The sequence below is a fragment of the Meles meles genome, chromosome X (genome assembly GCF_922984935.1).
Source record: "Meles meles chromosome X, mMelMel3.1 paternal haplotype, whole genome shotgun sequence".
NCBI classification, from domain to species: domain Eukaryota; kingdom Metazoa; phylum Chordata; class Mammalia; order Carnivora; family Mustelidae; genus Meles; species Meles meles.
The window spans coordinates 83408147-83423524 of record NC_060087.1 but is presented as its reverse complement, the minus strand read 5'-3'; positions in this window follow the sequence as shown (position 1 = coordinate 83423524).

Here is a 15378-nt window from a genome sequence, read left to right as displayed (position 1 = left end):
TCCCAAGCTCTCTTGCCAACTTAACTTGCTCTTAGGATCTGCCAATAGGAGGCACCAGCAGGAGATCAGAAGGCTGGTGGAAGAGAGATGCTTCCTGCTTTTGGCTCTGATTGGTAGCAGTTGCTGGCAGGACCTGTAGTGCCAACAATAGTAGTTTCTAGACTTGGTTAAGGTGATTCTACTTTGGAAGATCTATACTCGATTATAATAATGTCTCTAACAGTATAATAGTAGGTACAAGCTTCACTCCAGAAATATTAGTTTCTGATCTCTATATCGCCTCTTCCTCCTTTTTTCTCCCCTTCTCCTTTGCTCTACCATTCTTTTCAAAATCTTTGTAACTAATTCTGTTTATTAAATGTCCTGTGTGAAACACCAGGATTAATGTCTCTTTATCTGGCTGGACCCTAGAACTCCAAAGAACTTACAGATGAGACTATTGGATCACTATCAATGATCTTTGAGAAAGTGACAATTACAGGAATAGCATCATAAAAATAAAAGCAGGGGTGCCTGGGTGGCTCAGTGGGTTAAAGCCTCTGCCTTCAGCTCAGGTCGTGATCCCAGGGTCCTGGGATCAAGCCCTGCATCGGGCTTTCTGTTCAACAGGGAGCCTGCTTCCCCATCTCTCTCTGCCTGACTCTCTGCCTACTTGTAATCTCTGTCAAATAAATGAATAAAATCTTTAAAAAAATTAAAAGCAGTGAAACATTGTATTTTAAGAAACACCTTTGTATTGTAAAGAATAACATATACAGAAAAATGAGCACACAGAGATATATAGCTCAATAGTTTGCCAAGAATCAGCCATGCAACCAGCACCCAGTTCATGAAACAGAACATTACCAACATCCCAGAATAATCCTGCCAATCACTAAGTCCTCTTTCTTCCACAAAGGAAACCGTTAACTTGAGTTTTATGAAAATCATGTCATCTTTCTTTATAGCTTTACCACCTAAGCATTAGTTAATTATCAGATAATGCCTACAGAGTAATAGCTTAGTTTTTTTTGAACCATTATATACATATAATCAAACAATATGTATACTTTTGTGTCTGGCCTCTTTCACTCAACAGTATTTTTGTTAGATTCATCCATTCTGATGCAAGGAACTATAATTAATACATTTTATTACTCTATGATATTCTATTGTATGAACGAACATGGCTACCAAACAAGGTCTAATCTGAGGCTGAATTAATAAAGTAGGTACCATTTAGTAAAATATCAATGAACTAGATGGCATGCTCTGAAGGATGACCAAGACAGTAAAGGTCTAGTTGTTTACACTGGCCTGGAAAAAGAGAAAGATTTGGGTGTAGAAGAAAAGGAGCCACAGCCATCTTTAAAAAAATTTTCTTAAGATTTTATTTATTTATTTGACACAGAGAGAGAGATCACAAGTAGGCAGAGAGGCAGGCAGAGAGAGAGGGGGAAGCAGGCTCCCTGCTGAGCAGAGAGTCCGAAGTGGGGCTCAATCCCAGGATCCCAAGATCATGACCTGAGCCAAAGGCAGAGGCTTAACCCACTGAGCCACTCAGGCGCCCCCCCCATCTTAAAATTTTTAAAGAGCTACCATGTGTAAGAGGAACTGAAATTATTCTCTGCACTTTCAGAGGGCAGATTTAGGACAAATAGGTAGATGGTTTAAATGTTTCAGCCATCTTATCATTATTTCTTGTCCTTATTATCCCATAAAGTTCTTGGAGATAAATAAGGACGAATTAAAATGATCTATATGCTTAGTTGCCTGAGCACAGGTTTTTTTCTTTTAAATATTTTATTTATTTTTTGACAGAGAGAGACAGCACAGAGTGAATACAAGAAGGGGGAGTGGCAGAGGGAGAAGCAGGCTTCTTGCTGAGCAGGGAGCCCAATGTGGGGCTTGATCCCAGGACCCTGGAATCATGACCTGAGCCAAAGGCAGATGCTTAATGAGCCACCCAGGTTCAGAGCACAGGGTTTTTAAATTCATTAAAATAGTTATAGAAATAGTCTTCATCTCAGCATTTTGTGCAAGCTTTCTGTTGAGACTTTTCAGAGGGAGCAAGCAGAGGCAATCAATAGAAAAGATAGGCTAGTAGTAGATACTGGCCATACCAATTATGAGAACTAAATGATGTGAAGACTTCTAAATTAGAAAATTGCCATTTCAGTTTTATACTAATCTTTTTTTTCCAGTTTTGCGCTAATCTTAAAAATCAATTTCTATGCTAGGTAATGTTGGGAGCTTTCTAACAAAAAGGTGATTTCAAATATGTAAAGTTAGATGAAAGCCAGAAGAAATTTCTTAGAGCTTCTGTGTGTACATATTTGTCTAATGTTACCTGCCTTACAGAGTTCTAAAGTTCAAACAAGATACGGCAAATATAAGTACTTCATAAGCTCCAAGGTACATTAAACTAGAAGACAGTCCTTAAAAAACAAGGTTCCAAAGAACTCTCAAAAGAATCAGCCTAAATTTCCGAACCAGGACTTAGTCTGAATGATTTTTTTCAGAAATGGGACTCCTAAAAAATTACTGATAAGATTCTTTTTTTAAAGATTTTATTTATTTATTTGTCAGCAAGAGAGAGAGAGAGCACAAGCAGGCACAGTGGCAGGCAGAGAAGCAGACTCTCCGCTGAGCAAGGAGCCCAATGTGGGACTCGATTCCAGGACTCTGGGATCATGACCTGAGCCAAAGGCAGCGACTTAACCAACTGAGCCACCTAGGTGTCCCTCCTGATGAGATTCTTAAACAGAATTAAAGACATAGTAAAAATTAACCTCTAGAGAAGGAGTTAATTTGTGAATAATGAATAAATGCAAAAGTCTATATATCATTAGACTTTGGAAACTCATGTCGAAATTCTGCTAAGAAAAAGCCTCCTCTAGTCTACCACCTCCTTAAATACAGTACCACAAGTTTTTCTTTTATAAACTGGCCAAGGTACTAACAGGTTGCTTAAGTGGCTATTAAGTTGCTTAAGTGGCAGAGATAACTAATAACCAAAGTGGTTTTTGCTAAAATTTATTCCCCTAATCTAAGTGTATTAAAGAAAGAAGTGTGGAATCTGATGTTATTAGCATTTAGTAGGATGAAAAATCTTTCTCAAAGCCTTCAAATTCTATCTGGAGAATTTCAGCCATTTGTAATAAATACAATGATCTCAACTATACCTCTCTCTATTTTTTCCCTCAATTTACTATTAACCATAGTATGATGCCTCAAGCTACTTCTGTGTATACTGGGTAGAGGAAATGGAGATAGAGAAAGAATACAGAATTTAAGAAAAATCATGTCTAACAAAAAAAACAAGTAAATGTGGTTTGGTGTTTTTTATTCTGTTTTCTTGAGATTAGCAAAAATGATAAGACAACATAAAAATAAAAGAATGCCTTTTAAAAGTTACAGAAGACAGAAAATTTCAAAGTATCGCTGAAGCTTTTAAAAAATCTAAATAAATGGATTGGTATACTATGTTCATGAGTTAGAAAACTCATTATTTTAATATGTTAATTTTACTCAGTTTGATATACAGATTCAGTACAATCACCCATGGATAAGAGAGCCTATGTGTAAGTCGAAGAGTCCAATGGAGAAGTTCCAGCATACTGTTTAAACAAGAAAAAAAAATCCAAGATAGAACGCAGTTGAGGGAGTAAGATGAGCAATAGGACTTTACCTGCATCATCCCTCTCTAAAGGCAGCACAGGTTAAAGCTTGTGATTTCTCCCACAAGGAAAAACGAGAGCATGTAAATGAGTACTGAGCTTCCCCAGCTGTGCAGAATACTGCTAAAGAGGCCCATTTCTGGGATGCCTTGGTGGCTCAGTCAGTTAAGCAGTTGCCCCAGAGTCCTGGGATCGAGCCCCGCATGGGGCTCCCTGTTTGCTGGAGTCTGTTTCTCCCTCTGTCTTTCTGCATGCTGCTCTGCCTACTTGTGCTCTCTCTATCTCTTTGTCAAACAAATAAATAAAATCTTAAAAAAAAAAGAGGCCCATATCTCTCTTCCCCCATCCAGCGTCCCGAGCCAAATTATACAACTTGATGTCTGTAAGTAGCTGGGAGAACAGCAGCCAGGGCTAAAAACAGAACATATCAAAGCGACTTGAATCCTAATAACTATGTCCTCAAATTGCTAAGGACCACTCTCACCTGCAGATCACCCCAAATGGCAAATAGGCATCCCCATAATTCCATGTATGCCACCTACATCTCTCCTTAACCCCTTAGCCAGCTCCCTGTGCAAATTCCTGAGGACAATGAGGTCAAGATTTTGCAGACAGCTAGTGAGCACATGCAGAAAGCTCGCCCAAATCACAGAAAGACAATTCAACAAAATCAGGAAGATAACACACACACAAAATGTGAAGTTTAACAAAGAGATAGAAATCATAGAAAAGAACCAAATAAAAATTCAGGAACTGAAAAATACAATGAATGAAATGAAAGCTGCAAAAGAGAATATTAACAGTAGATTGGATCAAACAGAAGACTCTGTGATGTTGAAGAAAGGACCTTTGAAATTATCCAGTCACATGAGAAAAAAGAAGAAAAGAATGAAAAAATCCTATTTCAACTGTAGGATATCATCAAAAGAAACAATCTATGAATTACTGGAGTCCTAGAGGGAAAAGAAAGGGAGAAGGGGGCATAAAGTTTATTTAACGATCTGGGTAGACATTTGGCTATCCAAGTTCATGAAGTACATAGGTCCTCAAACAAATTCAACTCAAAATGATCTTCTCCAAGACACATTATAATAAAACTGTCAAAAATCAAAGAGAGAATCTTAAAAGAAGCAACAGAAAAGAATCTTGTCACTTATTAGGAAACCCCCATAACTCATTCAATGGATTTTTCAGCAGAGATCTTACAGGTCAGGAGAAAGTAGGATGATATATTCAAAGTGCTGGGGTGAGGGGGGAAACCCTGCCAACTAAGAATACTTTATCTGTCAATTATCCTGTAGAAATTAAGCATAGATAAGGATTTTCCCAAACAAAAACTGAGGGAATTCATCATCACTAGATCTGCATTATGGGCCCTTAACTCTATGGTCAACTAATCTTTGACAAATCAGGAAAAATATCCAATACAAAAAAGACACTCTCTTCAATAAATGGTGCTGGGAAAATTGGACAGCTATATACAGAATGAAGCTCGACCATTCTCTTACACCATACCCAAAGATAAACTCTAAATGGATGAAAGACCTCAGTATGAGACAGGAATCCATCAAAATCCTAGGGAGAACATAGTAATCTCTTTGACATCAGCCACAGCAACTTCTTTCAAGACAGGTTTCCAAAGGCAAGAGAAACAAAAGTGAAAATGAACTTTTGGGACTTCGTCAAGATAAAAAACTTCTGCACAGCAAAGTAAACAGTCAACAAAACAAAGAGGCAACCCACGAAATGGGAGACGATATTTGCAAGTAACCCTACAGATAAAGGGCTGATATTCAAGATCTATAAAGAACTCCTCAAACTCAGCACAAACAAAACAGATAAACACGTCAAAAAAGTGGGCAGAAGACATGAACAGACACTTCTCCACAGAAGACATACAAAAGGCTAACAGGCACATGAAAAAGTATTCATCATCATTAGCCATTAGGGAAATTCAAACCAAAACCACATTGAGATACTACCTTATACCAGTTAAAATGGCAACAACTGATAAGGCAAGAAACAATAAATGTTGGAGGGGTTGCAGAGAAAGGGGAACCCTCTTAACACTGTTGGTGAGAATGCAAGTTGGTATAGCCACTCTGGAAAACAGTGTGGAGTTTCCTAAAAAAGTTAAAAATAGAGCTACCCTATGACCCAGCAATTGCATTACTGGGTATTTACCCCAAAGACACTCCAATGTTCATAGCAGCAATGTCTCCAATAGTCAACCTGTGGAAGGAGTCTAGATGTCCTTCAACAGATAGATAAAGAAGTTGTGGTCCATATATACAATGGAATATTATTCAGGCATCAGAAAGATGAATACCCAACTTTTGCATCAACATGGATGGAACTGGCAAAGACTAGGCTAAGTGATATAAGTCGAGCAGAGAAAGTCAATTATCATATGGTTTCACTTACTTGTGGAACATTAGGAATAGCATGGAGGACATTAGGAGAAGGAAGGAAATAATGAAGGGGGAGGTGAATTGGAGTGGGATATGAACCATGAGAGACTATGGACTCTAGGAAATAAACTGAGGGTTTTAGAGGGGAGGGGAGTGGGGGGATGGGTTAGCCTGGTGATGGGTATTAAGGAGGACATGTATTGCATGGAGCACTGGGCATTATACACAATGAATCATGGAACACTACATCAAAAACTAATGATGTACTGTATGGTGACTAACATAACAATAAAAAAACATTAGAAATGTTGAATGGGGGTGCCTGGGTATCTCAGTTGGTTAAGCATCTGCCTTCAGCTCAGGTCATGATCCCAGGGTCCTAGGATCCAGCCCTGTGTCAGGCTCCCTGCCCAGTGGGGAGTCTGCTTTTCCCTCTGTCTCTGCCCCTGACCCCCTCCTTGTGCACACACACTCTCTCAAATAAATAAATAAAATCTTCAAAAAAATGTTGAATGGAGATCTTCAAGTTGAAATTAAAAAATACTAAAAAGTAACATGAAAACATATGAAAATATAAAATACTCTGGTATAGGCAAGCATATAGTCATATTCAGAATACTCTAATATTGTAATATGATGGTGTGTTAACAACTTAACTCTAGCAAAAAGGTTAAAGGTCAAAAGTATTAAAATAACCTTAGCTATAATAGTTTTTTAATAAATACACAATATAGAAAGGGGTAAAGTGTGACATCAAAAACAAACATATGGGAAGGTTTTTTGCAGAAACACTAATTCAAAAAGATAACTGCAACCCCCATGTGCATAGCAGCATTATTTACAATAGCTAAGACATTGGATAAGACTTAGGAGACAACCTAAGTGTTCACCAATGGATGAATGGAAAAATAAGTTGTGAGATATATATCTATATCTATATCTATCTATATAGATAGATCTAGATCTATATATCTAGATCTGGATAGATCTATAGATCTATATCTATATTGATATATATATATATTGATATATATTGATATAGATATAGATCTATATCTAGATCTAGATCTAGATATTGATATATCTATAGATATATATAGATATATATCTGGTTTGTTTCCCTCTCTGGTTTCACCTTGTTTCATTTTCTATATCTATAGATATAATGCCAATATTTCACAAACTCTTCCAAAATATAGGGGACAACATGTCTTAACTTATTCTATGAGGCCAGTATTACCACAATATCAAAACCAGACAAAGATATCACCAGAAAATTACAAACCAATAGCACTCATGAATATAGATGTTGTAAATCCTCAATAAAATACTATCAAGTTGAATCCAGCCACATAAATAGGTATTGTATTCCATGGCCAGACAAGATTTGCCCCTAGGAATGTAATGCTGACAAACATACAAATATAAACAATGTAATTCATGGTATTAATAGAATAAAGAACAAAACCCAAACCATATGATCATCTCAAAATAGAAACAGAGAAACCATTTGACAAAATTCAACACCCTTTTATCTAATAAAAGAACTCAGCAAAAAAGAGCTACCTTATGACCCAGCAATTGCACTACTGGATATTTACCCCAAAGATACAAATGTAGTGATCTGAAGGGGCACATGCACCCCAATGTTTATAGCAGCAATGTCCACAATAGCCAAAGTCTAGATGTCCAGCAACAGATGAATGGATAAAGAAGATGTGAGGGGCGCCTGGGTGGCTCAGCAGGTTAAAGCCTCTGCCTTCAGCTCAGGTCATGATCCCAGGGTCCTGGGATCGAGCCCCGCATCGGGCTCTCTGCTTGGCTGGGAGCCTGCTTCCTCCTCTCTCTCTCTCTCTGCCTGCCTCTCTGCCTACTTGTAATCTCTGTCTGTCAAATAAATAAATCTTAAAAAAAAAAAAAAAGAAGATGTGAGATATATATAGATAGATAGATAGATAGATATAGATATAGATGAATATTATGCAGCCATCAAAAAATCTTTCCATTTGCAACGATGTGGATGGAACTAGAGGGTATTATGCTAAGCAAAATAAGTCAATCAGAGAAAGACAGTTATCCTATGATCTCACTGATATGAGGAATCTGAGAAACAAGACAGAGGATCATAGGGGAAGGGAGGGGAAAATGAAACAAGGTGAAACCAGAGAGAGAAACAAACCAGAAGAGACTCTTAATCTCAGGAAACAAACTGAGGGTTGCTGGAGTGGAGGGGGGTGGGAAGGATGTAGTGGCTGGGTGATGGACATTGGGGAGGTATGTGCTATGGGGAGTACTGTGAATTGTGTAAGACTGATGAATCACAGATCTGTACCTCTGAAACAAATTATACATTATATGTTAATAAAAAAAGAATTACCTGGGGCAGGTAATTATAAATTATTTTTATAAATTATAAAAATAAAATGCCAGAAATTCCAGTTAAGTAGGTTTGGGATCTGACCCCAGAGTCTGTATTTTATCCACAACCCCAGGGAGCTCTGATGGAGTATGCTGAAGTCTTCCATTGTTCTTTGTAAAGCTTTTCCTGGATGACTCGAGTTTGCTCATATTTCAGGAACAATAAACTGTCCCATAAATTTAAAAAATGTGTGCATTGTGGGGTACCTGGGTGGCACAGTTAAGGAGTTAAGTGGCTAACTCCTTGGTTTTGGATCAGGTCATAATCTCAGGGTCCTGGAATCAAGCCCCACATCCAGCTCTGTGCTGAGTGTGGAGTCTACTTGAGATTCTCTCCTTCCTCTCTCCTTTCTCTCTCCTTTCACCTCTGTCCCTGTCTATACCCCTCTCCCCCATCTCCCACTCATGCTGTCTCTCTCTCTCTCAAATAAATAAAATCTTTTAAAACTGTGTGCATTGAAGGGCACTATCAAGAAAGTGTCAAGACAGGGTGCCTGGGTGGCTCAATCATTGGGTGTCTGCCTTTGGCTCAGGTCATGGTCCCAGGAATTGAGCTCCTCATTGAGCTCCTCATCAAGCCCCACATCAGGCTCCCTTCTCAGCAGGGAATCTGCTACTCCCTCTCCCACTCCCTTTGTTTGGATTCCCTCTCTCACTGCCTCTCTCTCTCTCTGTCAAATAAAAAGAGAGTGTAAAGGCAACCAACTATTTTCAAATCATATATTTGATAAGCATCTTGTATTCAGAATATTTAAAGAAGACTTAACAACTCTACAACAAAAAGACTAACAACACAATTTTTAAAAATAGGCAAAGGACTCAAATGGGCATTTCTCTGAAAGACATGTAATGGCCAACAAGACACAAAAAGATGCTCAACATCATTAGTCATTAGGTAAATGAAAATCAAAGCCACAATGAGATAACACCTCACACTCACTAGCATGGTTATAATTTTTTTAAATGAAAAATAACAAGTGTTAGTGAGGAAGTAGAAAAAGTGAAACCCTCACACACTGCTGATGGGAATATAAAATGGTGTAGATACTTTGGGAAACAGTTTGGCAGTTCCTCAATAAGTTAAATGTAGAATTACCATATGACCCTGTCATTCTCTTCCTAGGTACATACCCAAAAAGAACTGAAACACATATGTTCAAATAAAAATTTGAATGTTCACAGACACATTATTTGCAATAGCCAAAGATGAAAACAACCGGAATGTCCTTCAAATGATAAATGGATAATAAAATGCAGTATATCCATACAATGGAATATTGTTCAGCCATAAAAAGGAATGAAGTACTAATACATGTTGCATAATGTTAAGTAAAAGAAACCAGACATAAACAGCCATATATTGTATGATTCCATTTATATGAAATATCCAGCATAGGCAAATACATAGAAAGAGACAGACTGGTGGTTCCCTGGAGCTGGAAGGAAAAGGGAGAATGAGGAGAAGTCATTTAATGGGTACATTCTGGGGACAGTGATGAAAAGGTTCTGAAACTAGATATTGGTGATGGTTAACATTGTAAATGTATATAATGCTACTGAATTGTACACTTCAAAATGATTACAATTATAAATATTGTGTGTATTTTACCAGGATAAGAAAAAGTAGTAAAATGTAAAACAAAGATTATCATACCAAAACTAGCCTTAAAAAGTGCTTAAAGAAATATAATAGTATAAAAATACAAAATATAAAATATTTAAGAAGTCAAAGTTAAAACTACTGGTGATACAGTAAGAAAATGTTACAAAAACATTTAATGCTCGTTAAGGTCAAGGAAAAATCTAAGATCTAGGTTAAAAAGAGCTAATGTAATTATTAGCCAATATGTCTACTCTCATGTAAATGGTTGTTAGGGGTGGAGTTATTCAAGTGTAGATCCAAGCAAGATTTAATTATTGTCTGACCCTTCAGAACCTAAGTCATGGGCCAAGAATCCTCAAGTTCTTGCCTTCAACTCCGTTCACTTCCAAATATAAGAGAAATGGCTCGTTGAAATTGGGAAAAGCAGAAAACCATAACCATCCTCTAGTTCCCCATTCAGCTCAATATACTCATTTTCCCTACTCAAGCTTTTTCTGCACTTGTAGAGGCTAAGTTGCAAAGGTCGAACTCTTACTTCCTTGTAGTGTGATAAACGTCCAGCAGGGAGAGATGGTAAATTATCCTAGATTCTGCAACAATAACATGGAATCCTAAACATGACTAAGATCTTTTACACAGAGCATATGAGGAACTAAGGTTTTGAAGTAACTAATTTTTATCATTCTCACCTGAAATTAAATAAATTAATGTATATATTTTTAAGAATGATCTTTCTGTTTAAAAGATCATTTACTATTCTGTTTAAAAGATCATTTACTATCCTCACTCAGGATAGAGGAAATTAACCAAACTGTTTTTTAGAAATCTAGCTGTGTCCTATTTGTTTAAATATAGCCATTATAGCTATATTATATATTTTATTCTTGATAGAAAAATATGCCAGTGCCTCTATAATTCATCAAAAGCTTTTTAAAAAAAGATTATGTATTTACTTGAGAGAGAGAGAGAGAGAGAGAGAAAATGAGTGGGAGGGAGAGGAATAGGGAGCAGCAGACTCCACGCTAAGCAGGGAGCCCGATGTGGGTCTCCATCCCAGGACCCTGAGATCATGACCTGAGCTGATGAAAGCCACTCAACTGACTGAGCCACCCAGGTGCCCTGATCAAAAACTTTTTAAAGACAAATAATACTACAATGATTTTTGCCCACATATGATCTCATAACCTACTTCTATTTATTTATCTGTGTTTTATTTTTTTTTCCCTTTTTATTTATTTTTTCAGCATAACAGTATTCATTCTTTTTGCACAACACCCAGTGCTCCATGCAAAACGTGCCCTCCCCATCACCCACCACCTGTTCCCCCAACCTCCCACCCCTGACCCTTCAAAACCCTCAGGTTGTTTTTCAGAGTCCATAGTCTCTTATGGTTCGCCTCCCCTCCCCAATGTCCATAGCCCACTCCCCCTCTCCCAATCCTTAAGATTTTATTTACTTGACAGAGAGAGACAGAGAATACAACCAGGGGGAAGGGCAGAGAGAGAAGCAGGTTCCCCATGGAGCAGGGAGCCCGAAGTGGGACTCAATCCCAGGACCCTGAGATCATGACCTGAACTGAAGGCAGATGCTTAACGACTGAACCACCCAGAAACCCCATCTATCTGTATTTTAGAAAATTATTTCAGCATTATCTGTTTTCATTGTTGACCATTTTAAAATGTCTCAAATATGTAAATCTGATATTTATCCCTCAAGATTTTTAAAAAATACTTGATAGTTGCATAATTCTCACATATAACTCTGCTTGTATATTCTTTTTTTTAAAGATTTTATTTATTTATTTGACAGAGAGCGATCACAAGTAGGCAGAGAAGCAGGCAGAGAGAGAGAGAGGGAAGCAGGCTCCCCACTGAGCAGAGAGCCCGATGCAGGGCTCGATCCCAGGACCCTGGGATCATGACCTGAGCCGAAGGCAGAGGCTTTAACCCACTGAGCCACCCAGGGGCCCCTGCTTGTATATTCTTAATTTCCTAGACTGGAAGAGGACAAGGTACCAGATAGAAGAGAAGCAAATAATTTTATGACTATAATTTTTCTAAATTTGTTATTATACAGTTAGGGTAATCATTATGCAAACATGGTATATTAATAAGATTACTCATCTCATCCTTTTCCAAAACAGATTTGAAACATCCTTACACATTTTTTCAAAACAACTTTGGTGGTATAACTTAGTAAGATAAAATTCATCCATTTAAAATTACATAAAATTAAGTGGTTTTTACTGTATTCACAGAGTTAAGAACACACTTCCATCATCTTAAAAAGAAACGTCATGGGGCGCCTGGGTGGCTCAGTGGTTTAAGCTGCTGCCTTCAGCTCAGGTCATGATCTCAGGGTCCTGGGATCGAGTCCCACATCGGGCTCTCTGCTCAGCAGGGAGCCTGCTTCCCTCTCACTCTCTCTGCCTCTCTGCCTACTTGTGATCTCTCTCTGTCAAATGGATAAATAAAATCTTAAAAAAAAAAAAGAAAGAAACGTCATAAACCATTAGCAGCCACTCCCTGTCTTAGTCAATTGGGACTGCTAGAAAAAAATACCACAGACCGGGTTACAGATAAACAGCAACAACAGAAATTTATTTCTCACAATTCTGGAAGCTGGGAAGACCAAAATTAAGTTGCTGGCAGATTCAGTGACTGGTAAGGGTCCACTTCCTGCTGTTCATAGACAGCCATCTTCTTGCTATAACCTTAGTGGATGAAAATAGCAAGGGAGTCCTCTGGGGACTCTTTATAAGGGCACTTATCCCACTCATAAGGGCACCACCCTCATGACCTAATCACCTCCTAAAAGCCCCACCTCCAAATATCACATTGGAGATTAGGTTTCAGCATATGAACTTGGGAGGTGGGGGGGGACACATATGTTCAATGTATAGTATTCCCCATTAACTGCTTCCCTTTCCCCATCAGCCCTATAGACAACCATTTTACTTTGTCTTTACAGATTTGCCTATTGTTGACATTGCCATATACATAGAACCATACAATATATGCTCTTTTGTTTCACTTCACATAAGTTTTTGAGGTTTTTCCATACTATAGTATGTATCACTTCTTCAATTTCTCCCCCCTTTTTTTGGCCAAATACTATTCCATTATATGGAAAGTGTATTTTATTTATTCATTCATCAATTGGACATTTGGATTGATTCCTCTGTTTGGCTATTATAAATAATGCTATTTGAGAGCATTATGCATATGAACATTTGTGCACAAATTTTTGTTTGGACATACTTACATTTCCTTTGGGTATATACTCAGAAGTGTAATTAGTCATATAGTATCTCCGTTTAAAATTTTGAGGAACTGTCAAGTTGTATTTCAAAGTGGCTACACCATTTATAGCCCAGTCAGCAATGTATGAGTTTCAATTTCTGCACATCCACACTTGTTTTTATTATAGCCATCCTAATGGTTGTAAAGTTGCATCTCATTGTGGTTTTGATTTGGATTTACCTAATGACTAATGATGTTGAGCATATTTTTTTGTTATTATCCATTTCCTGATTTTCTGGGGAGAAATATCTATCTGGAAATTTTGTCCAGTTTTTAATTGGGTTGTCTTTTTATTACTGAATTGTAAGAGTTCCATATATATTCTAGATACAAGACACTTCTCAGATATATGATTCACAAATATTTCCTTCCATTCTGAGCATTTTCTTTTTTTTAAATAAAGGTTTTATTTATTTATTTGACAGAAAGAGAGATCACAAGTAAGCAGAGAGGCAGGCAGAAGGGGAGGGGGAAGCAGGCTCCCCGCTGAGCGGGGAGCCCAATGTGGGGCTGGATCCTAGGACCCTGAGATCACGATCCAAGCCAGTGAAGGCAGAGGCTTAACCTACTGAGCCACCCAGGCGCCCCAATTCTGTGCATTTTCTGTTTACTTTCTTGGTGGTCTCATTTAAAGAACAAAGTTTCTGATTTTGATGAAGTTCATGAATTTTTCTTTATTGTTTGTGCTTTTTTTAAATCATAGCTACAAAATCATTAACCAAGGTCATGAAGATTTACAGTTTTTGTCTGTTTTACATTTTTTTAAAGATTTTATTTACTTATTTTATTTATGTGACAGAGAGAGAGAGATCACAAGTAGGCACAGAGTCAGGCAGAGGGGGAGGGGGAAGCAGACCCCCATACACTTCTATTTTTTAATTTTTGTATGCATGCACACATGAGAGAGAGAGAGCAAGTGAGCGTACAAGCAGGGGGAGGGGCAGAAGTAGACTCTTCACTGAGCAGTGAGCCTGATGCAGGACTTGATCTCAGGACCCTGAGATCATGACCTGTGCCAAAGGCAGATGCTTAACCAACTGAGACATCCAGGCACCCTAGTTTTACAGGTTTAGATATTAAATTTTAGTTTTTGATCCATTTGAATTAACTTTTGTCCGTGATGTGATATAGGGGTCCAACCAGATTCCTTCACATGGGGATATCCAATTCTCTGGTACCACTTCCTGAGACTATTCTTTTCCCATTAACTGTCTTGGCATTCTTGTTGGAAATCAAACTGACCTTACATGAGTGGGTTTACTTCTGGACTCTGAATTCTATTCCATCAATCTACGTGTATCCTTATGCTAGTACAACCGTCTTGATTAGTGTAGCCTTGTAGCAAAGTCTGAAATAGAGAAATATAAGGTCTCCAACTTTGTTCTTTTTCAGTATTATTTTGTTCATGGCCTATTTCCATTTGATTTTCAGAACCAGCTTATGAATTTCTGCAAAAATGCCAGCTTGGGTTTTTTTTTTTTTTTCGTAGTTATTAGATTTTAATACTATTTGTTATATACTTGACTAGATCCTGGTTTCTTTTTTTCCCCATTTTATTTTTTTCAGCGTAACAGTATTCATTGTTTTTGCACAACACCCAGTGCTCCATGCAAAACGTGCCCTCCCTATTACCCACCACCTGTTCCCCCAAGCTCCCACCCCTGACCCTTCAAACCCTCAGGTTGTTTTTCAGAGTCCATAGTCTGATATGAGGACATGGAGAAGCAACATGGGGGGTTAGGGGGATAGGAGAAGAATAAATGAAACAAGATGGGATTGGGAGGGAGACAAACCATAAATGACTCTTAATCTCACAAAACAAACTGGGGGTTGCTGGGGGGAGGTGGGATTGGGAGGGGGGGGGCTATGGACATTGGGGAGGGGAGGCGAACCAGGTTGGGTTTTGATAGGGCTTGCACTGAAACTGTAGATCAGTTTGGGGAGTACTGTTATCTTAAATATTAAGTCTACTGATCTATGAACAT